The 23,249-nt window shown below is 36.9% G+C and overlaps 1 protein-coding gene across 5 annotated transcripts in view; it reads right to left on the bottom strand.

Annotated features, from left to right (window-relative positions):
• EIF2B3 (eukaryotic translation initiation factor 2B subunit gamma) overlaps window positions 1-23,249 on the bottom strand; it is a 107,549-nt gene that overhangs the window by 73,213 nt on the left and 11,087 nt on the right. For 2 of the 5 annotated variants that reach the window (XM_081057479.1, XM_081057480.1), the window contains exon 4: window positions 22,670-22,740. The exons of the other annotated variants lie outside the window; for them this stretch is intronic. The gene's annotated coding sequence lies outside the window, so the exon portion shown is untranslated. The remainder of the gene's footprint in view (window positions 1-22,669; window positions 22,741-23,249) is intronic. 5 annotated transcript variants of the gene reach the window in all.

Raw genomic sequence — 23,249 nt, 5'->3', positions numbered from 1 at the left:
CTTGAAGCTGAACGGCACCCACCACAACTAAGATTGAAAGGACAACAACTTGTCTTGGAAAAAAGTCCTGGAAGTACACACTGTTCCCCAATGAAGTCCTGTTCCCCTTCCCCAATAAAATCTTTCTTTAAAAAAAAAGGCAGTCTAAAATAGAGTTCTCCAAACATTAAAAAAAAATTCAATACTTACCCACTTATTCCTACTTACTTTTAACATTAATTAAAAAATACACAAATCACTATAAATAATAAAAGCTGCTCTTGCTATAACATAAACAAAAATAGACATTTTAAAAAGAAGAGACAAAATTAAAAGAACAAAGATTCTAATATTTTCCTCTGGTACTCCATCCCACACATCCCCCTGGCTCTGAGAACACATCATTTTGGAGATCACTGCTTAACAAGACTGAATTCAAATTCTTTAGCATGACATTAAGGGTCTTCAAAATATGACTCCACCTTCCAAGAAGTGACTCAGAATAAGCTTGGTTCCTACTGTCCTTCCTAAATCAACCAAGGTAGCTCCTAATTCAGCCTTCTCTCCCACAATTCCCCCTCCACACAGCTAATGTTAACTTGCTAGAGTAAACTGACAAGAATGGATTCCCTATTCTCTTTTCCAACCCCACTACACATTCATCCATCAAGATTCAGGTTTTGCCACAGTTAAAAGGGCAGAGCCCATATATTATCTCCTCTATAGATCAAGTCTTTTCTGATCCATTACAAACTTCAAATCACTAAATTGGATTACATGGTTTCTTTTCTATCTAAACTTTGAGCTTCATAAGGAGCCCTTTTATCTTTTTTAAAAAAATTTTATTGGGGAATATTGAGGAACAGTGTGTTTCTCCAGGGCCCATCAGCTCCAAGTCGTTGACCTTTAATCTAGTTGTGGAGGGCGCAGCTCCGCTCCAAGTCCAGTCGCTGTTTTCAATCTTAGTTGCAGGGGGCGCAGCCCATCATCCCATGCGGGAATTGAACCGGCAACCTTGCTGTTCAGAGCTTGCGTTCTAACCAACTGAGCCATCCGGCCACCCCAGGAGCTCTTTTATCTTTGTATTTCCAGAGTTCAACATAGTGCTGGCAAATGAGAATCAGTAAACGTTAGCACCCTTCCTGTTACCTCCTGCTCCTTGTTTAAATTGACTCAAAGATGAAAACACTCAATTTCAGGTGTTTAGAAATAAGCATACTTTCTGACAGAGCTAACTGCCCCCTTTGTAAAGACGGTGACTATTCAGAATTAGGACATGGGCCATAAAAGTAATTTTGTAGCTCCCTAAAGCAATGAGGTAGGGAACAAACCTGCTGACTCCAAAGAAGAAAAAGGCAGAGATGTCTGGAAGGAAAGAAATCAGATGTACCTGTCCTGGAGGGCATGTCCGGAGAGTGACAGGCTAGATTTATAATTTTAAAATGGAGGTTCATTATTTATAGTTCTAATATTTATAGTTCATTCACTTTTCTACAAGAGATTTTCCTCTTCAGGTTAAGAACAAATAGAGGAATTCTACTCATCTTTCCTGTGTGAAGCTAAGAAGCAACTGAGAATGTGCTACTTTCTACCTCTGCTAAATGAGTTCTCTACAAAAATGCTAGTCACTTCTCTTCCAGGATTTAGATATCTGCAATGAATTTTAATTTCCAAATGCACTGATATTAAGAGAAATAACAAGGGTTTTTTGTTCTCTCAAATCAAACCTTTACTTTGAAATAATTTATTATTGTAAATTTATATTAAATAATTTCATTCTTTTTTCTTTTCAGACACAAATATGCCACAGGACAAAAGTATCATTGTCCCATTTCAAGACCATGAAACATGCTCTTAAAATTACATTATATATTTTCTGTCTGTAACTTGGATTTTACTTTAATCCTGAAGTATGTATGGCATGGAAATATTGTCCAGTTTACTTGGAAACCAGAAAACTTGGGAGAAGATCAGCAGATATGCATGGTAGTTAAGTGGTTGTGACAAAAGGAAGTTTATAACAACATGAGAAAAAGATAACTAACAAGTTAAAAAAAACACTAAACTAAAATCAGGGTTTTTATCACCCTAAAAAAGCAATTTCTAAGATTAGATATGTTTTCTTTTTCTATTAATTCCACATGTGACTTTGGATAAGTTACTTCCTCTTTGGGCTTCAGTTTCCTCATCTATAAGATGAAAGGGCTGCACTATCTCTGAAGTCACTTATGACATAAAATTGTATGATTACAAAGATCAAGCTATTCTCAGTTCTTTATCTAGAGCTATACTCTGGGTTCAGTGGCATTAATAATGGTGGTGACCTTAAAATCCTGAGTTTCTCATCCACTTTGGGCATCATCATGAAAAATTAAATCATGTTAAATATAATTTTGATGTTCAGTACACTTAATTAAACTTGAATTTCTTCAAAAATAATAGTCCATGTATGGCATATATGGTAATTCTCAGTTACAGCAATCAGAGGAGTGAGGCACAAACATTCACAACCAGCTAATCATCTTGTTGCTATACAAGTTCATTCATTAAAGGACGTGTCTCTGAACACCTTTACAGCAACAGCCTGAGTAATCACATACTTCTAAGGTTCCAATCCATAAAGATTCCAGTTTGGAACCAAGGGTTATACTGTATCTGCTATAACAAAATCAACTGGTTCTCTAAGGCTAATGCTATCTTTAAATTGATGGCAAAAACAATTAACTTAAAAGTGGACAGCATTTTACTGTTTACAAAGCTCTTACACATATTTTATTTCATTTAATTTTCACATAATTCCATAATATCAATATAGTTAAACCCATTTTATAGACAAGAAAACAGGCTCAGAAAGAGTATGTGATCTTCCCCTTTGCCATCACATTGGCTTTCAAAACACACACACACACACACACACACACACACACACACACAATGGTGGTGTTAAATGAATCTAGACAACATTCTTTAAATGTACTCATGTCACATTTAAATTTGGTCAGGCATCTTACTATTTAAAATCAAATCATAGTTGATGAAAAACTAGAAGATTGTATTTAAAAATAACATATATGATACTTGAAAATTATATAAAGTGCTTTTATTGAAATTAACAAATTTCTTGTGATAATACCTTCCAGATCATAGAATGTAATACCTCTGTGACTTGTACTGTTCAAATCACATGTGTGAACAACACATTTGAGAAAAGACAAAAGACAAATCAGAGAAGTCAGAGGAAGTTACAAAGATGCTGAAGGATCTGAAAAATCATGTGAATGAGGAATCTTTACACAGCAGAGAAGAATTTGGAGACCTAATAAGAAAGGCTGCCATACGAAGAGGAAGATACGTGATATGATAAAACAATACAGTGAATGTTTAAATAAAAAAAATTGTTACAGTGAAAGACACATAGCCATTAATCCACTCAAAATAGTCTTCCTCTCTTCGAACACACTTATCCCATCGTTCTTGCCACTTTCTGAAGCAGTTCTGGAAGTCCTTTTTGTGAGTGTCTTTAGTTGCACTGTCCTGGCTGCCTCGATGTCCTGAATCGATTCAAAATATTTACTTTTCATGGTCATTTTGACTTTGGGGAAGAGCCAGAAGCTGCACGGTGCCAGATCCAGTGAATAAGGTGGATGAGGACACACCGTAATGTTTTTATTTGACAGAAATTGCCGTATACCAGAAGCAATGTGTGATCAAAACATAAGGTGAATGCTGCTGCCGAGTGTTATCCAATGGAAAGGCAAGGATCTTCAGTATGGGAAGCGGCACGTCGAACCTTAGTAACAGTGTGTGACAAGTTTCAACTTGTTCGGTGTAGTCAGTCAGGTATGAGCTATGGTTGAGAGAAGGTGTTTAAATAAAAACATTACAGTTTTCCATCCACCTTTTCACTGGGTCTGGCACCATGCGACTTCTGGCTCTTCCCCAAAGTCAAAATGACTATGTAAGGTAAACGTTTTGAATCGATTCGGACATTGAGGCAGCCACGACTGCACAACTAAAGACACTCACGAAAGAGGACTTCCAAAACTGCTTCAGAAAGTGGCAAGCACGATGGGATAAGTGTGTTCGAAGCAAGGGGGAGTATTTTGAGGGGGAGTAATGGCAATGTGTCTTTTACTGTAATAATTTTTTTATTTAAACATTCACCGTATTGTTTGATCACACCTCGAAATGTGTTTTGATTGCTCAAGGACAGAATATGATCAAAAAGTAGAAATTTAAGAGTAGCACTGATGAGTACAACATTACAGAAAGCTTTCTAATATCTAGAACCTCATGAGAACTCCCCACTGGAGGTTTTCAAACACAGTTTAGCATAAGCTTCATGGGGGATACTCAAGAACAGATTTTTGTAGAAGGTAAAAGATTAGGTTAGATGTCTTTATAAATCTTTTCTAATTCTAAGGTCCTAAGAGTCTATCACTCGATTTTAACAGCATCCAAGAAACTGTTTAGGACATTTTCTCTGTCCTTCCTACTGTTCTCCAACTAAAGGGCCCAGAGGTGGAGTAGGTGAACTCCTTCCTTCTCCTTATTATTATTTACAGGCCATTTCTCTCGCTCCATGATCTCAGCTCATTTGAAGAGCATGACAACAGACAAAATCACCTACTCTTCCTTGTTGCAGTCAGCTAGTAAACTCCCTGTCAGCCCTTCTCCTTTAGAGATTGTAAAAGTTTTAAGTAAAGACAGATTAAAGATGCGCAACTATATTACCCATTCTCAAAACATCACTTAAATAACAGTAAATGCGTTTTTAAAATGGACATAAACCCACAACAATAGGAACAATGGGAGAGGAAACAACATTGAAACAATGACTCCTAAGTTGGTCATAGTAAAACTGAGAACCAACTCAAGTTCTAGATTCTCCAAAAGGCTCAGAAACTGATATGGATAGAAAGCAGGGGAGGGAAGAGCTAAAAATAAAGAAGGCTGGTTGCAAGATCTCTCTTTTCCACCCAACTACTGCACAGGTCCTACCCTGCCAGAGGGTTGAAGAGAGCGAAATAGAGGATATCTAGACTGGGGAAGCAAAATCACAGTTGGGAATGTGAGCGGGGCTGCACTTTACTGAAAAAGGGGGGCTTCCAGGAATCTGAGACACCTCCTGACTCTGACCCCTATTCATTTCCTAGAATGTCAGCAGCCAGGTCCTTACCTTTCAGGCAGGATAATTTAATCGTTTCCTCTGGGAAATCTGAGTAATCCAAGAGAAAAAAACCTAAAGATGCAGATATAAGAGATTTGCCAAAAAAGAGCCCAACCACATCACATCACTCTACAGTGAAACTTAGAGTCGCCATGCCACATCCACATACAAAATTTGAGCAAAAAAAATAAAGAAGTGAAAAATGTGAGAGAAAAATATAAGAAAATTAGAGGACCAGTCTAAGAAATCCATTATTTGAATAAGTTCCCAGAAAAAAAGAACAGGTAAGAAGAATCATCAATAAAATGATTTTTTAAAATTTCCCTAAACTGAAGGACATGAATGTCCAAACTGAAATAGTTCATTGAGTGGATAAAACAGATTCACATGAAAGCACATCATTATGAAATTTCAGAACACTTGGGACAAGGAGAAGATACTACAAATTTCCAAGAAAAAGTTGGTCACATTAAAAAAATTGGTAATTACAAAAGCTTAGGACTTCTCAGTAACACTGGAAGCTACAATGGAGCAATGCCTTCAAAATTCTTAGGGATCAGATTTCCAGCTGAGAATTCTGTACTTAGTCAAACTATCCACCAAGTCTGTAGATAGAATAAAGAGATTTTTTCAGGTATGCAAGGTCTCAAAAAATTTAGCGCCCATATAAATTTTGTCAGGAAGCTTTAGTGTGTTTTCCATAAAAACAAGGGGAATAAACCAAAAAAAGGGAAAATGTGGATTCTAGGAAACAGGACATCAAACTAGAGAAAAGAGGCAAAATGAATCCTCATAAAAGTTAAGGGAGGGGCCGACCCGGTGGCTCAGGCGGTTAGAGCTCCATGCTCCTAACTCCAAAGGCTGCCGGTTCGATACTCACATGGGCCAGTGGGCTCTCAACCACAAGGTTGCCAGTTCGATTCCTCGAGTCCTGCAAGGGATGGTGGGCTCCGCCCCCTGCAACTAAGATTGAACGTGGCACCTTGAGCTGAGCTGCCTCCCTGATGGCTCAGTTGGTTGGAGCACATCCTCTCAACCACAAGGTTGCCAGTTCAATTCCTTGAGTCCCACAAGGGATGGTGGGCAGCGCCCCCTGCAACTAAGATTGAACGTGGCACCTTGAGCTGAGCTGCCACTGAGCTCCCAGATGGCTCAGTTGGCTGTAGTGCGTCCTCTCAACCACAAGGTTGCCGGTTCAATTCCTCGACTCCCACAAGGGATGGTGGGCTGTGCCCCCTGAAACTAGAAACGGCAACTGGACCTGGAGCTGAGCTGCGCCCTCCACAACTAAGACTAAAAGGACAACAACTTGAAGCTGAACGGCACCCTCCACAACTAAGATTGAAAGGACGACAACTTGACTTGGAAAAAAAGGCCTGGAAGTACACACTGTTCCCCAATAAAGTCCTGTTCCCCTACCCCCCCAAAAAAAGTTAAGGGAGATGACAAAATGACAGCTGTGTACCAGGCATGGAAGGCAATCACTACAGACTGACCGAAGTACATCAGAAGCTCTGGGAGAGACTTCAGGAAGATGAAATTGATAGAATACCTAATGAGTTCAAATGTTTTGAGAGGAGATTATATAACTAGCAAAAAGGTTGGGGTTGAATTAATAAATTCATAGAAAACTAAGCACACGAAAAGACAAGCTGATTATTACTTTGCAGGGAAAAAAATGGTATGAGAAAGGATAAAAAACTGTAGTCGATCACATTGCTCAACAGTTTACATGGTCAAACTACATAGTCAAATAAACACTAAATAATTCCAAAATTACAATATGATTATATAGGGGGAGCAAAATCCTCATCTTTCATAGTAGGGAATCAATAGGTAGTGTCTAAAATAGAAAATTCAAAAAGTAACAATTTAAGCATGCTATTTAGAGACATAGAAGAAATTAGCTGAAAGAAGAGACTATGACTACCTTTATGGCGAAATCTATGAGGAGATGGGGTAGGGGACTAATATTTTTAGGAACAAACTCTTAACTATTTAATTGATATGCACTCATAACTTTGGTATGCATAAGATATTTTGAAAAAGACTTTAGAATTATCTCCCTCTTTCTTGCTCCTTCTTTTATTACTTCACTGACTTCAACATCCTTATTGTTAAGTTTCCTTGACCGTCTCAGTTTTGATCAGTTTTTCTCCACCTTATCTTAGTCACTTAACCACTCTGGCATACCCTATTCCTTGGCATAACCAATAACTGCACCACCTCCAAAATCTCATTTTAAAATATCATACTAATTCATGCAGCACACATCTATTGAACCCTTAACACGACCATACACTATTTAGGTGCTAGAGATACAGCAGTGGACAAAATAGACAAAAATACCTGTCTTCGTGGAGCTTACATCCTATTCTCTGACCATTACCTTCTCCTGTTTTTCCAATCATTCTGGTACTCTGATTCTAGCAATTCTGATTCTAACAGGATTCTCAATTCTCTTACTACAATGATTTTTCACAACCTCATTCTGCTGGTGACCTCATTTACACGGTGTATGGTGTGGGCCATCACTATCATTACTCCCTTACTACACCTTGGCCCACCCTGCCACTCTCTTTCATCCTTTGTACTCATCTGGAAAAGCTCCAGTGTTGGTTAAATCCCAACTGTCTGCCTACTTTACACCTGAATCCAAGAAGCTAAACATAAATGCAAAAAACTCCTAATAGTATTGGCTAGTCTCATTTGAAATAGATAATTCAAATCTCAAAAGGATTCTTAGCACTGTCCAGTAATACATTTCCATAGTCGATTCACTCTCACATTCCCTGAGGTAATTTCCTACTTTTGCATCCTTCCTTAAAATTTCAATGCCCTTCTCCCTTCCTCACTCTTAGCTGTGGCTTCACTTCTTATTTCAATGAGTAAATAGAAGCAATCAGAAGCAGCAAACATCTTTGTAACACAAAATTAAACATACATACATTATGTTACATATTCAGCCTGTAAAATGGATTAACTATCCGTATTGTAATCTAAGGCAAACCTATCCACTTGTACATTGGATCATATTCTCTGTACTCAATACACTCCTTAAGGGAAGGGACTTGGTTTTACTCACTGTTCATCACAACTACCCAACACAGTCACATTGTAATAGGTAGTAAAATATGGTTGTTGAATTGAATAATTGAATGCTTTCTTTTCCCTATCACTAATTTCCTCCTCTTTTAGATCATTCCTGTCAGCATTACCATATGCTAAAATATAGCCCATGTTAAAAAAAGGATACCTTATTTTTATAAGCTGACAATATATATTTATATCACATATATTCTTTTGTAGGTATGAAATATTTCATTGTCCTATTTTTCTTCTCCCTGCAGATCAAAATGTCTTATAACAGCTGTCTCACTGTCTCCATTTTCTTACCACTCTCCCCTTCTTTCTATGGTTTTTGTCCTTATCACTCCATCAACGGTTTAAATCATGAATGAACCTATCTTGCCAAATCCAATGATAAATTCTTAGTTCTCATCTTATTCAACTTCTCAGTAGTAATTGGCACAACTCATTACTCTTTCCTTCTTGATTCGCTCTCCTCATTCAGTTTCCATGACACTTTAATTTCCTGATTTTTCTTTCTGCTTCAGTGGCTACACCTTAGGGGTCCCTACCGAGTTCCCCCAAATCTAAGCCATGTGGGTTACTTGTCACTCAAAGATAGTTTGTGATGACAGCCTGGGCTTTCTACTCTAATTCCTACCTATCACATTTCCCTCCTACCCTACAGCCAACATTCCATAAAAGTGTCCCTATAGAAGAAGGAAAGTGACCCAAAAGAATCAGGCTCACACAGAGCTTACAAGTTTTCTGGCTACCAAATGCAGTATAGGGCTGCCGAAATCCCATCCCACAGACCAGAGTTCTAACAAGTTGCAGTCTGTGAGAGGGTAAGATGAAAACACTTCAAGGTTGTAGATACATACTCGTATACTTGGTTAGTACAGTCAAGAGAAAAGCTCCACTGAGATTTCCTGGGGTGGGAGGATGCTAAAAAAATTCCCCCATTCAACTTGTTAACTGGATTCTGCCATAACTGCTGGGCTTTTCACTATGCCACCAGCAGACTCAAAGAAAGCAACATTCAGGATATACTGAGGCCCTCCTAGGCAACCACAGCCCACCAAAGCAGTCATAAGAAGAAAAGCTGCCACTTCAAAAAGTTCTCAAGCATGTTGGAACCAAGTTCTCAGATCTTCCCCTGACCAAATTGTACTCATTCTTTTCAAGCAGATAGAGATCTGCCAAAAACAAGTCCTTGGGCAAAATGAAAGGATCCAGAAAAGAACGCAGATAAAGACATCAAACACTCAACTGAAAATAACTTGCACTTAGCTTTTTGAACATCTAGAAATAGCATGTATGTTCAATCTTTCTAATAAGCTGTCTCTAGGATGGGGATTTCATCGGCATAGTTTATTCTCTGTTGTAGCACGTCAGCTGTTTTATAAGACAGTCAACAATAGTCCTTTTTCTACATCAAAGGACTGAAATAACTAAACCTCTAGTGTGTTGGTATCATTATCCCCATTTTCTTGGTTGTGAAACTGAGGGAAAGGATAAATGAAGCTTGCCTGAGGCCAAAGAAAGATTCCTGACTAGATTAAATAGAAAATTATCAGCCCTGTAATCTCTAAATTAAGAGAAGTCACGAGACCTGCAATATAAGATAAGTTCTTTAAATACAGACCACAGAACTCTTATAAACTTAATCTGCTGAGGCCTCTTTTTTTTTTTTTTTTTTTTTTTTAAGATTTTATTGGGGAAGGGGAACAGGACTTTATTGGGGAACAGTGTGTACTTCTAGGACTTTTTCTTAGCTGTGGAGGGCGCTCTTAAATATTCCTCACAAACCTATTCTCAAAATACTTACCTAAGGAACAATCACATTGTTTCTAAGGCACAAAAATGGTACCAATGGCTGATTACCTCAGATAATCACAGGAGCATCAAATGTGGGTCAGGCTCAATGTCCAAGGAGTCAGATATCTTTGTTTTATGTGCTGATCACAAACTGCATCCTTCTTGCCCAAGAAGAGCCAGGCTTCCTGCTCATACGGCTCGAGACAGGAAAGAAAGTCTCTCTACAATACTGGATCTTCTTCCACTTAGAGAAAGAGATCAGCAAGCAACAGCTGCACACTTGCAAGACAAGGGTACTAGTACATAGTTGAGTCTTGTTAAGAAATTTGAAAACTTTTAAATGTTTCACACAAAATATTTGATTAAGAGTTCTACATTTATTAAGAACTATAGAATTGAATACTTTTAAAAAGTTCTAATTTATATTAATACATACAACTATTTAATGTAAACAAAAAATTCTACATATATGAACCCCACAGACTCACAAAGAGAATAAAAAGCAATTTCCAAATATCAGACCAACTATACCTGTTCTAAAGCAAAGGGTCTAGAATTAGAGTAGATTACAAAGACTACTGATGCTTGTTTTTTGGAGGCAACATGATAGAGTGAAAAAAGCGTGGGAATTTGAGATGCACAAATGCATCTCATAATCCAGGGCTGAGTCCTAGCTGTGGCACAACACCTAACCAAGTATGGGATTTTGGGCAAGTTATTTAAACTCTCCGAATATCAGGTTTCTCAACTGCAAAATCTACCTTTCAAGATAGCTGTGAGGATTAGAAATCCACAAGGCCAGACACACACAGTAAATATGAAAGACTTCCCTTGCGATCTTCAGAGCAAACATTCCGGTAACTCCAAGGAAAATAAAATTTATATCCTCATAATCAACTAATAAATTAACTCCCTACTTTAGGGTAGTCTCTAAGAACAGAAACTAATGTTCTGAAGTAAATTAATTTCTCAATGTAATCATTTATAAAGCTTTTGCAAATTTAAGTATCCTCAGAAGTGCTCAACTGGCTACAGATAGAGATCTTGTGTGAATAATCAGCTATTATTGCAAAGAAGGTCTTTGATACTTTTCAAAGCATTTTTCATCAGCCTTTCTGTTCTCCCCCAAATTGTTCAACTTCTAAAAAAAGATCAAATTACACCTTAAATGTATATAATTCAGGCTGCCAACCAGACAGAAAAAAGACTACCAGTGAAGTTATTTAATTGATATGTTTTCTTTTTTAGTATATCTCAAAGAAATATAGATCTGGATAAAAGTTTTTTTTAAAACTTTTATTTATTTTAAGTGTGTTTTTCCAGGATCCATCAACTCCAAGTCAAGTAGTTGTTCAATCTAGTTGTGGAGGGCGCAGCTCACAGTGGCCCATGCAGGGATGATCGAACTGGCAACCTTGTTGTTAAGAGCACTGCACTTTAACCAACTGAGCTAACAGGCCGCTCTGGATAAAAAATTTAAAGGCATACGCTTATACTGACTGCGACCTTGAGATGACATAATTTTGTGCTAAAAATATCCCCTCATTATCTCAGCTTTGTAGTAATTCTTCAGCTGATAGATAGTACAGGATCTATCAATGCTATTATTCTTTTCTACCTTTTTCTCACTAGGAATATTTATCCCTACACATCACTCCACCATCACAAATTCCAATTCTTCCTACAAGATTCGATTATTATAGAAAGTGACATTCATGAAGCAGTCCTTTTTCAATAAGCAGAGCCAAGCCGGGTTTTCTGACACTCCTCTAGAGGGCGCTTAGTATTCTTCTAACTCTTCTTTACCATGCCCCTAATCCACTCCACTATTGCACTCTCAAATAAAAATACAGTTTCCACTGAGACATGTGCCATCTGGCTGTACCTAGCAGACACTATCCTACTAATCCTTCGACTACTCAATGCATTTACTGGGACTTCGCATCTAATGCATAAGTTCCACCTGAACTTCAGGCCAACTACTCAAACTCTCTGAGCTCTACCCTTCTCATGTGTAAAATGCAAAGATAGTATCTATCTCAGAGTGTAGTTGGAGGATTAAATGAAATAATGTACATTAAGTGTCTACCATGTAGGCCTCTGGTATTGGAAAACTGGTGGACTAAGAACCCAAAAATTTTGTTACAAACACCTAAAAATTTTGCATAAGACATTAAAAATTATTGCAAATACTTGTATATTTGCACTTAAAAGAAAGAATGGGAAAATACCAAGAGCCAGAACTGAAGAGGAAGTGAAAACTGAGCTGAAACCTTGCCTACCCTAATTGGGGTTTTTAAAGCCTACATTGGACCAAAAGATGTGGCTTGAAGCTAGTATGAAGCAGGGAATTTGAACTGAGATGCTACATAAATAAATGGGACCTCAGTGAAGGGTAAACTTTAGAGGAAAAAAAATCTACCTACCGCACAGGGAGTCATCAAGGAGATGCTAATGTCTCTGAGCTTGGGACAAAAAATTCTAAGAGAATACTATTTCTAATCTAGAATTCCATACAAAGATAAGTTATTGTTCAAGAAAAGGATGAAATAAAACATTTCCAAATATTCAAGTTCTCAAAAGTTACCTCTGTGTTCTTTCTTTAAGAAGCCAGTAAGGGTTGGGTTGCTTTGAAATGAGGGAGTAAACTAAAAAAGAGCAAAACACCGGGATCTAGGAACCTGGGCATACAACTAGGAGAGAGAAGGGAATTCCCAGAATGATAGTGAAGAGAAGTCACACAATGACAGCTCTGCAGCAGTCAAGAGAGCAACCAGTAGAGAAATTCGAAGAGAGAATGGATGGCTCCTAGGAGGGTTTTCTCAGAGGAGAAAATAAGTAACTGATAGAATACCTGATGTGTTTAAACATATTGATACATTATGTTCCTTTCAGAAAGTCTGAGGATGAATTAGTGACAGAAACACAGAAAAGTAAGCAACTTTAAAAGCCAGGCAATGAATAACTCTAAGAAAAACACATCATATAAAAAGGGAAGTAGGAACTTGTAGGGGATGATGAAACTATTCTGTATGTTAACTGAGGTGGTAGTTATACCACAACAATTCATTTGTCAAAACTCAGTGCACTAAAAAGGGTGAATTTTACTGTCTGTAACTTACAGCTCAATAAACCTGATTAAACAAAATTTAAGAAACTGCACATTTAAAATGGGTGCATTTTCTCCACGTCATTTATCATTACAGAAATACAAATAAAAACCACAATGAGATACCACCTCACTCCTGTCAGAATGGCTATCATTAATAAATCAATAAACAACAGGTGCTGGCGAGGATGTGGAGAAAAGGGAACCCTCATGCACTGTTGGTGGGATTGCAGATTAGTGCAGCCACTATAAAAAACAGTATAAAAGGAACCTTCATATCAAAAAAAATTGAAAATGGAACTATCTTATGACCCAGGAATTCCACTCCTGGGTATCTATCCAAAGAAATCCAAAACAAATTCGAAGAAACATATGCACCCCTGTTTATTGCAGTGCTGTGCACAATAGCCAAGGTATGCAAACAACTGAAATGCCCACCCATAAACGCCTGGATAAAGAAACTATGATACGGTTATACAATGGAGCATTACTCAGCCATAAAGGAGAATGAAATCCTATCACTTGCAACAACATGGGTGGACCTAGAGAATATTATGCTAAGTGAAATAAGTCAGATGGAGAAAGACAAATACCATATGATCTCACTTATATGTGGAATCTAAAGAACAGAATAAATGAACAAACAAAACAGAAATAGACTCAGAGATATAGGGGGAAAAAAACCCTGATGGTTGCTAGACAGGAGGGTGGGTAAGAAGTTGAAGGGATTAGAAAGTACAAAGTAGTAGTCACAGTATAATCATAGGGATATGAAATACAGTTTGAAGAATCAATAATTTTGTAAAGATTATACAGGGTGGCAGATGGGCACTGGACTTATTAGGGAGACCACTTCATAGACTGTGTAGATGCCTGACCACATTGTGGTATACACCTGAAGCTGAAGTTGAATAATATTGAATGTCACCTAGTCACCTATAATTAAGTATATATGTACATATATGTGTGTGTGTGTGTGTGTGTGTATATATACACTGTTTCCTCAAAAATAAGACCGAGCTGGACAATTAGCTCTAATGCTTCTTTTGGAGCAAAAATTAACATAAGATCCGGTCTTATTTTACTATAATATAAGACAGGGTCTTATGCTAATTTTTGCTCCAAAAGATGCGCTGATTGTCTGGCTAGGTCTTATTTTCGGAGAAACACGGTATATACATGTATATACACATACACACACACACACACACACACACACACACAGGTATGTGGAGTACAACATTAGGGAATACAGTCAGTAGAACTGTAACAGCTATATCAATGTTAGAAGGGTAATAGATTGGGGTGTTATCACTTTTTGAGAGGTGTAAATGTCTAACTATTACATTGTTTTGTATACCTGAAACTAAAATAATAATAATAATAAATAAAATTAGTATCCATTTAAACATTAACAAAAAAATAAAATGGGTATATTTTATTGCATATAAGTTATAACTCAATAAAGTTGAATTTTAAAAAAGGAAGTATAATACTAGTATACTACATGGTTCAACTATAAATAATCCCTCATAATTGGTTTAATAAAAATTTATGCTGTAATTATATTTGGGAGATTAGGAAAAGGGGAGTTTGCATATATAAATGAGGGGGCAAGTGGGATGGTGAGTGAGTCAAATCCTTATCCTCCATGGCAGAAATTCAATAGATATTGTTTAAAACTAAGAAATCAAAAAAAATAGTGGTATAAATATGTTACTTAGAAATATTGAGGACATTATCAGAAGAAAACAAAAGTTGAAAGCAGTTGCCTTGGAAGAGTAGAAATCATGAAAGAGGAAGGATAGTACAGGAGACCCTTGTCCCTCATCTCTTGTAGAACTATTTGATTCGTTAAGTTATAGACATTATTTACATATACAATATATATACTAATAAAAAGAGAGAGCATGAAAACACAGTCTAGGAATAAATCTAACAAAAGATAAATAAGATTTTTATGAAGAAAATTATAAAACTTTATTGAGATCTATTTTAAAACACTAAAATAAATGGGAGAGATTCTAAGGGAAGGACAGCCTGAAATGTGAAAAGCAAAACTAAAACTTTCAGAAGATATTATAAGAAAATATCTTTAAGACCTCAGAATAGGGAAGAATTTCTAAAGCAAGGCACAGAAATCACAAACCATAAAGGAAAAGACTGAAAAATCAATTACATTAAAATGTAAAGGTTCTATTTCTCCTACAGCCCAGACTGTAGTCTATAAATATCATACTTCACACACACACAAAACAACCCAGAGTCTTTTTTAAAAAACTACTTTACTGAGGTGATTGACATGTAAAAAGCTGTACATAGGAAAATCAGAGCTTTTTAAAGAAATGTCTGATTTCAGATCTGGAAACAATGCAATATGTATACATATGAAATATTATTGCCGAAAAAGTTGAAACCGAATCTAATCAACATTTGGATCCAAATTCCAGTTTACAAGAAAACATTGGGAAAGAGAAACAAGTTCAATGACATCAGTAGAAAGCAATCAGACATATGTGGGAGATTCTATAGGACAAATAACCTGTTTTCTTAGATAAGTCAATGCCATAAGGAAAAAAAAAGTGGATGGCTGGGAGAGTGTTCTAGAGTAAAAGAGACTAAAAAGACATAATCAAACACAATGTGTGGACCTTTAAAAAACTACTATTTGCAATAACAACAAAGCTAGATTTTTAATAAATTCAACACAAGACGTGTAAGACATTTTTACAGAAAATTATTAAACTTTACTTTAAGACATAAAAATAGCCTTAATAAAGAGAGCTATGTTATGGTCAAAGAACAGAAAATTATAAAATGCCAACTCTCCTGGATTTGTCTGAGAATCACTGTCATTCCAATCAAATACCAAGAAAGATTTTTTCATGGCTGATACTAAAATTCACATGTCAAAGGTAAAGAACAGCCAAGGCAACTTGAAAGAAAAACAATAATAAGGTGAGGTAGAGGGGAGTCATTCTATTAGACAGAATTTCTATAAAGCTACGGTAATTAAAACAATAGGGTGCTGGTGAAGGAAGAGACAACTAGACCAGTGGAATAGAATAATGGAAAGCTTAAAATTAGACCCACGTATATGTGGAGTTTAGCATAAATCAGGGAAGAAAAGAAATTATTCAATAAATAATGGTGGGATAACCAACTACGAATATTCATTTGGATAAAAAGATAAAATTAGCATATATTTCATATCATATACAAATATAAATACTGGTTTAAAGATCCAAATATGAAAAGCAAAATTCTAGGCAGGAGTCTGTCATTTTTAGTAAGACACAAAAAGCACCAAGGAGCACAGAGGGATGACGTGTGAGGACACGGAGCAGACGCTGTCTACACCTCAGGAGGAAGCAGCCCTGTCGACACCGCTGGGACATCCAGCCTCCAGAACTCGACATGACAAAACTACAGTTGTGGGGAAGGGGATTCACAGATTTACCGTGTGTGCACGGACCTGGAGACCAATCTGGAAATGTGATACCCGAGTGCCGTCTTCCACCCAGGGAGCCACCCTGCAGATGTACTGAGTAAAAATAACCTTTATAGGAGCACTGCTTGTAACAAACACAGAACTGGAAACAACCTAAATTTCCAACCACAGAACACTTAGAGAATTATATGGGCTCATTTAAATTGGTAATCACTCAGGTAACATAAAGATATGGCAACATGTTTGTGCAAAAATGTAAAGCGTGGAAAAAGGAGAAAATGGTTTTGTTTTCAATATACTATATAGAACTGTACGTTGTAATCACAGTGTAGATATGTGGGTCGATAGAAACCAGAAGGGAAGTAGAGAAATGAAAATGAGGGAAATAGGTACAGGGGCAGTAGAATTATGTGTGAAATTTTTTCATTTTAAAATTTCTTTAATATTTTAGTAAGGTTTTAATAAATGATACTTTAAAGATTAAAAAATTAAAATAGAAGCACAAACCATAAAGGAAAAGATTGGTTTAATTAACCACAAAATAAGTTAAAACTTCTGTATGACAATATACTATAAACAGAGAAAAGAGGGGTGACAGACTGGGGGAAAAAACTGTAACATATATAACTGGCAAGGGATTAGTATACAGAATATATAGAGTACATACAAATTAGTAAGAAAAAGACAAATGACCCAACCAAAAAAATGGGAAAAGGATATATACAGGAAATTCACTGAAAAGGAAAATGGCCAATATACCTAGCAAAAAAATCCTTCAATTCACAAGAACTTAAGGAAATACAAAATTAAGCCAACAATTAGGTATCATTTCATACCCATCATAGGTGTATTAATGAAAATTAATATGAGGAAGTCTGAGAACTCCAATCGTTAGCGAGGACAGGGAGAACCAGAACTCTAATTCATACTAATGGTGGGAAAGTAGACTCGTCTGACTACCTTGGAGAGCAATTGCCAATAGCTAGTAAAACTGGAAATGCACATACCTAACAACCCACACATTACTTCCAGGGTCTAAATTCACAACAAGAAAACAAGGAAAGTGGTGCAGGATGTTCACTGTAGCACGATACACAGTGAAAGAAATGAAAGCAAAGTCTCACAGAAGAGAAATGAATAAACTCTCACCCAGAACCCAGATCTAGAAGAAAAGTTTCTGCCAAGCTCATGCCAGGGAGAAAAGAATGCAGGACTTTGTCCATTGAGCCTTTAGACAATTTCCATTCTTCCTAGCTTGTTTCCCCCACTCTCCAGTGGGTACAAATGCTCACTTTGCCCATATCCCTGATCAATGCAAACATTTCTTCTCTACCCCTAGACACCTGAATAACGGTGAAAGGGAAAGAAAAAAGAAAAACACAACAACCCACAATTGTACTAACTACAGTAAGTATACATCGATATTATGCAAGTCCAGCTATACCCTTCATGCTACCTAGATCTCCTTCTCAGTGTCTGTAGTCAGCTTTCTTTCATTTTCCAGTGGCAATTCTGAAGCTTCATTACTCTATGCGTCCCAATCCCATCACTGTCCTCTTTCCACATTCTCAGCAGACAATTCTGCTTCCTACTTCATCAAGAATATAGAGGCCTCAGGAGTGAACTATTTTAATTTCTGTCTTTCCTTCCTGATCTGCATCTGAGCTTTTCCTTCCCACTTGTCATTTCAGGGGAAGATGTAGCCTTCCTCCTGCCCAAAGCTGTTCCCACATTCCTTCTTGTCTCCTTGGGGACCTCATCCATCATTTTCCTTTCTTCTGTACTTCTTCACTGGTCCTCTTGCTCTCTTATAAAAATATCCAAGTTGCTTCCATCTTAGAAATAGCCTCCAAGTATAAGAAATTAACAATGGTGGCTAATAGAATTAGGTGGCTGGTGGACAGGGAAGGAAGGGAAACATTTCACCATAAACCTTTTTTATAGTTTTTGATTTTTGAACCACATGTATGTATCAATTATTATTTACCTATTGTTTTAAATTATCTATAGTCATGGGCATCTCTCTTAACTCTTTCAGAAGGTCCTCTTTTTCTACTTGTCAATTATGTTTTGGTGTTTCCTCAGGCCCTTTATACTTTGTCCTTTTCTTTAGTTACTCATTCTTTTGGGGCAAATGTTTCACACTCACAGCTTCAGCTATCACTTATAAGCTGATGACTCTTAGACCTATACGAATATCTCTAGCTCAGATCTTCTTCCTGAATTCTACATAAGTTTAGCAACTACCTGCTAGATATCCCACTTAACAGGTCTAAAACCAAACTCATTTGTTTGTTTATCCATCAATTTATTCACATAGTCAGATAGTCATCATTCATTCATTCATTCAAAAAATATTTAAACAGTATTTTGACCACTAATAAATGCCAAACTCTGTGCTGGGCACTGTGGATGTTGCAATGAATAAGATAAAATATCAACCCTTTAGGTCCTTACAGCCTTTAGTATTTGGCTGTTCTAATCCTTTACTCTCCTTTGGCTTCTCTCACTTGAAATAAGAAATCGTTCCTTCGGACTCTTAATTCCATCCCAATCTATCAAGAGATAGGAAGCGAGGAAAACAGATAAATAACAAATTATAATACCGTTATTATATAAAAATGCTATATAATAAGGATAAGCACAGGGGTGCTTAGGGAGCAATTAGGAGGGAATATTAATCCAACCTTGGAGGCTAAAGAAGGCTTCCAGAGGCAAAGTAGCCAAATCCAGAAAGACGATGAATAAGCCATCTCTTGTGACCCATCTCTCATTCTACGGGCCCATCTTTTGATTCCACCCATTTCTCTAGCAATCGGCTATGTAACCTGATAGAATTTGACTCTGTTCACCCGTCATCTTTCATTTTCTGCCCTCAGACTTCTAGCAATCCCACCATGTGGGATTTCTGTGGGAACTCGGCCATTCTGGCCGAGTGTGTGTGTGAAGAAATTTATACCCATAGGACAACCTTTGATCAATGGGGAAAGGAAGCCAGTGAATAAATACAGTGGTACCTTGGTTTTCGAACGTAATCCACGAGCTATGAAACATTTGAAAACAGCCGACAGCTAGGCCTCAGGATCTTCCACTCAGGGGAAGCCGTGTGACATATTCGACTTCTGAGTCATGTTCAAAAACTGAAGCATTTACTTCCAGTTTACGGCATTCATAAACCAAAATACTCATCAAAAGAGATGTTTGAAAACTGAGGTACTACTGTACTCCTCTTTTCTGAGTCTTGGGCAATTACTCTGAAGTACATTCCACCTGGCCACTTAGAAGGTCCCCAGAGGAACGGAGGCTCAGCTACCCAGGGTGGTAACCAAGACTATAACACACAGGTTGGCTTTCCCTCTTCCCTTATATCACTCTTTCCAAATCCCACTCCTCTTCCTTGGGGTCACTTGTCTAAATAAACTACCCATACACCTACATTTATCTCAGGCTCTGCTTTTTGGGCAAAATCCAGGCTAAGATGGACCATCAGGAAATAGATATTTAGGTAGGAAAGAGGGAACTGAATGTGTTCCAGACAGATGTGCAAGCATCCAAATTTGTGGAATAGCAAAGGAATAGTATAGTGAGCTAAGTATAGTTACACATCTTATTACCCCTAGAAACCTGTTCCTTGACCTGCGGCCTCTAAATTTGTAAATGCCACCACCAACCATCCAGTTCTTCTTGCTAGAAACCTGGGACTCATGCTTGACTCCCCCTCCCTTTATCCTCCCATATCCAATTGATAAGCCATAAAATTCTCCTAAATACTCTCCAGTTTGTCCCCATCTTTCCATTACCACTGCCATTGCCTTGGTTTGGTCCCTCATCATTTCTTACCAGGATTACTTGCAATAGCTTCCCAGTGATCTCTCTGGTTCTCCTCACTTATTCAGTGATATTTCTCAAATATTAACCTGTCAATGCTCTTTCAAAGTACCCCTACAGGATAAAGTCTATATTCTTTCCTTACATCTATCCCAGACTGTATAGCATAGTATGATAGGTAAGAGCTTAGGCTTTGAAGTAGGAGACCCAAGTTCAATCACTAACTCTTCCTTTAACTCTCCTAAGACTCAGTGCCGTTGTCTAGTGTCAGTGAGTTCTGAAGGGACTGCAACAGTCCTGGTCCTAAAACCTCTCGAAACTAACAGACCAATACTCACTTCCAAAAGAAAGCCCTGCACTGAGGAGAAATTGCTGGGAGTAGAATGAAAATTGAGGAGCACAGGGACAGTCAGTGCAAAGGAAAAAGAAAGACCAGATAAAGGAGGAAGATCTCAAAAGAGGGAGCTGTAGAGACATGAAGTTACAAAAGCTATACTCACACTTCCCTTCTAGAAATTTAGGAAAATTAATTTCAGGTAAAAAATAGCCATAGAAAAGATTACACTCAAATGATAACAATAACAGTAATAAGGGTTAGAATTAATGTCTCTGCAATGATGAAGCACATATCATAAAGACATATTCACAAAACAGATTAAATTCATAGCCTAATATTTCAAAAATAAGAAAATATCCTAAAATAAGAAAATGATAGATGTGCAAGAAGAACATAAATCTGAATTAGAAAACTTAAAAATGAGATGTCAGAAATTAAGAATTAGAAATAAAATAAAAAAATGTTTCAGAAATAATAGCTAAACTGGGAAGAACACAAGAGTGAATAAAACACAACTCATAATGTCTTAAGGGAAACAGAATGTAAAAAAGGAAAAAAAATTCTAAAATTAAAAAATAAATAGATGAAAGGATTTGAGGCAAAGTAATAGAAAGAGAAGAAAAGCAACGAAAATCAGCATATGTGTGAGTCCAAAAAACTAAAAACAAATAATGGAACAGAACAAATATGTAAAACTGTAATTCTAGAAAAGTTCTCTGACACAATAAAAGAGATTGAAACTTCACATGGAAAGGACATATCTACAAAATATGACTCAGAACAATCAATGGATATATTATATAGTAAAATCACAGATTTTAAAGAAAAATAAAAACTCCTTTGGGAATCCAGACAAAAGGACCAAGTCACTCATAGGGAAAGATTTTCACTTGGACTCTGACAGCAACACTTTATGATAAAAGATATTCAAGGGAAAAATGTGAGTCAAGGACTTTATATCCATATAAATTGGCTTTGAAATAATGGCTGCAGATAATCTATTGAGCACTGATATCATGAGCACTTCTTAATCAACTAGAAAAGTTTCAGATCGCCAAATGACTGGAAAGACAAGGTCTAGGGGCTGGTGGCAATAATTAAGAGCTACTAACATCACAAAAAGAAAGACAATCAGAAAATTATGTGCCTCCAGAGAGTACACACCGCCACCTATGAAACAGTCTTGCCAAAAAAATTCAAACCTGAATTTAACTGAGTCTCTTAGTCCAACCACCAATTTACAGAAAATATAGCGGAAAGGAGCATTTATTAAACAACACCACAGGGTCACAATCAACAATGTACAGAATGTGGGAAACTGCAAGAAAAAGACCCAGTTTCTTTAACAAATAAATTATAAGGAAAGAAAAAGAAATGGAAGGAAAATCTATATTAAAAGACAATTATGTCTAGTCCTTATCTTCTTCCTGATTTAAATAAACATACAACATTTAAAAACTATATTTATGAGGCAACTGGAAACTCATACACTTATTGGATATTTGATGATACTAAAAGTTATTAGTTATTTGGTTTTTTAATTTGTTATAATGGCATAATTTTATTTTTAAAAACATTCTCATCTTAGCAATATATTCTGAAATATTTACAGATGAAATAAGGTGATGTCTGAGATTTACTTCCGTTTGTACATGTTTGAAATTTTCCATAACAAAAAGTTTTAAGACATAACTATGGTCCACAATTGGTGTTTAATAAATAGCAACTATAATCATTATTTTTAGTTGACTCTCAATAAATATTTGCTAAATGAATGAGTTCAGACATAGGTAAGACTGAATCATGCAGTCTTATCAACAAATATGAAACACCTTTATGGAGCAAATATTAAATCTAAGAACTTCCATGTTATTGATACCAGTTATAAGAATGGAGCTCACTCACCCAGGGCCTGGGAGAATGAATGAGGCAATAAATAATCTCTGTTGATAAGTCAGGGAAAGAGGTTTGAGCAGCTGAAATAAAAAGGAAGAAGCCAGTAAATCAGCAAAATTGTGAGATGAGATAAGGCAAAATGAAGTAGAAAACAGTGCCAGAAGAATAAAACCAAATAAAATGTGTCTATTAGTCGAAAAACGTAACAAATATGGTATTCAACTTCAATATCTTATAAGCACACATGATGGAAGTTTCCACAGCTATGTAGGACTGCAATACATTTAGCAAATGCAATGTAAATTTTGAAAAGTTATAAATTAAGGAGGCGGCCCGGTGGCTCAGGCGTTTAGAGCTCCATGCTCCTAACTCCGAAGGCTGCCGGGCCAGTGGGCTTTCATGGGCCCGTGGGCTTTCAACCACAAGGTTGCCAGTTCAATTCCTTGAGTCCCGCAAGGGATGGTGGGCAGCGCCCCCTGCAACTAAGATTGAACACAGCACCTTGAGCTGAGCTGCCTCTGAGCTCCCAGATGGCTCAGTTGGTTGGCTAAGATTGAAAGGACAACAATTTGACTTGGAAAAATGTCCT

Source organism: Rhinolophus hipposideros (genome assembly GCF_964194185.1).
Source record: "Rhinolophus hipposideros genome assembly, chromosome: 8".
Taxonomy (NCBI): Eukaryota; Metazoa; Chordata; class Mammalia; order Chiroptera; family Rhinolophidae; genus Rhinolophus; species Rhinolophus hipposideros.
The sequence above is the reverse complement of the archived record's forward strand: the minus strand, read 5'-3'. Positions and strand labels throughout refer to the sequence as shown.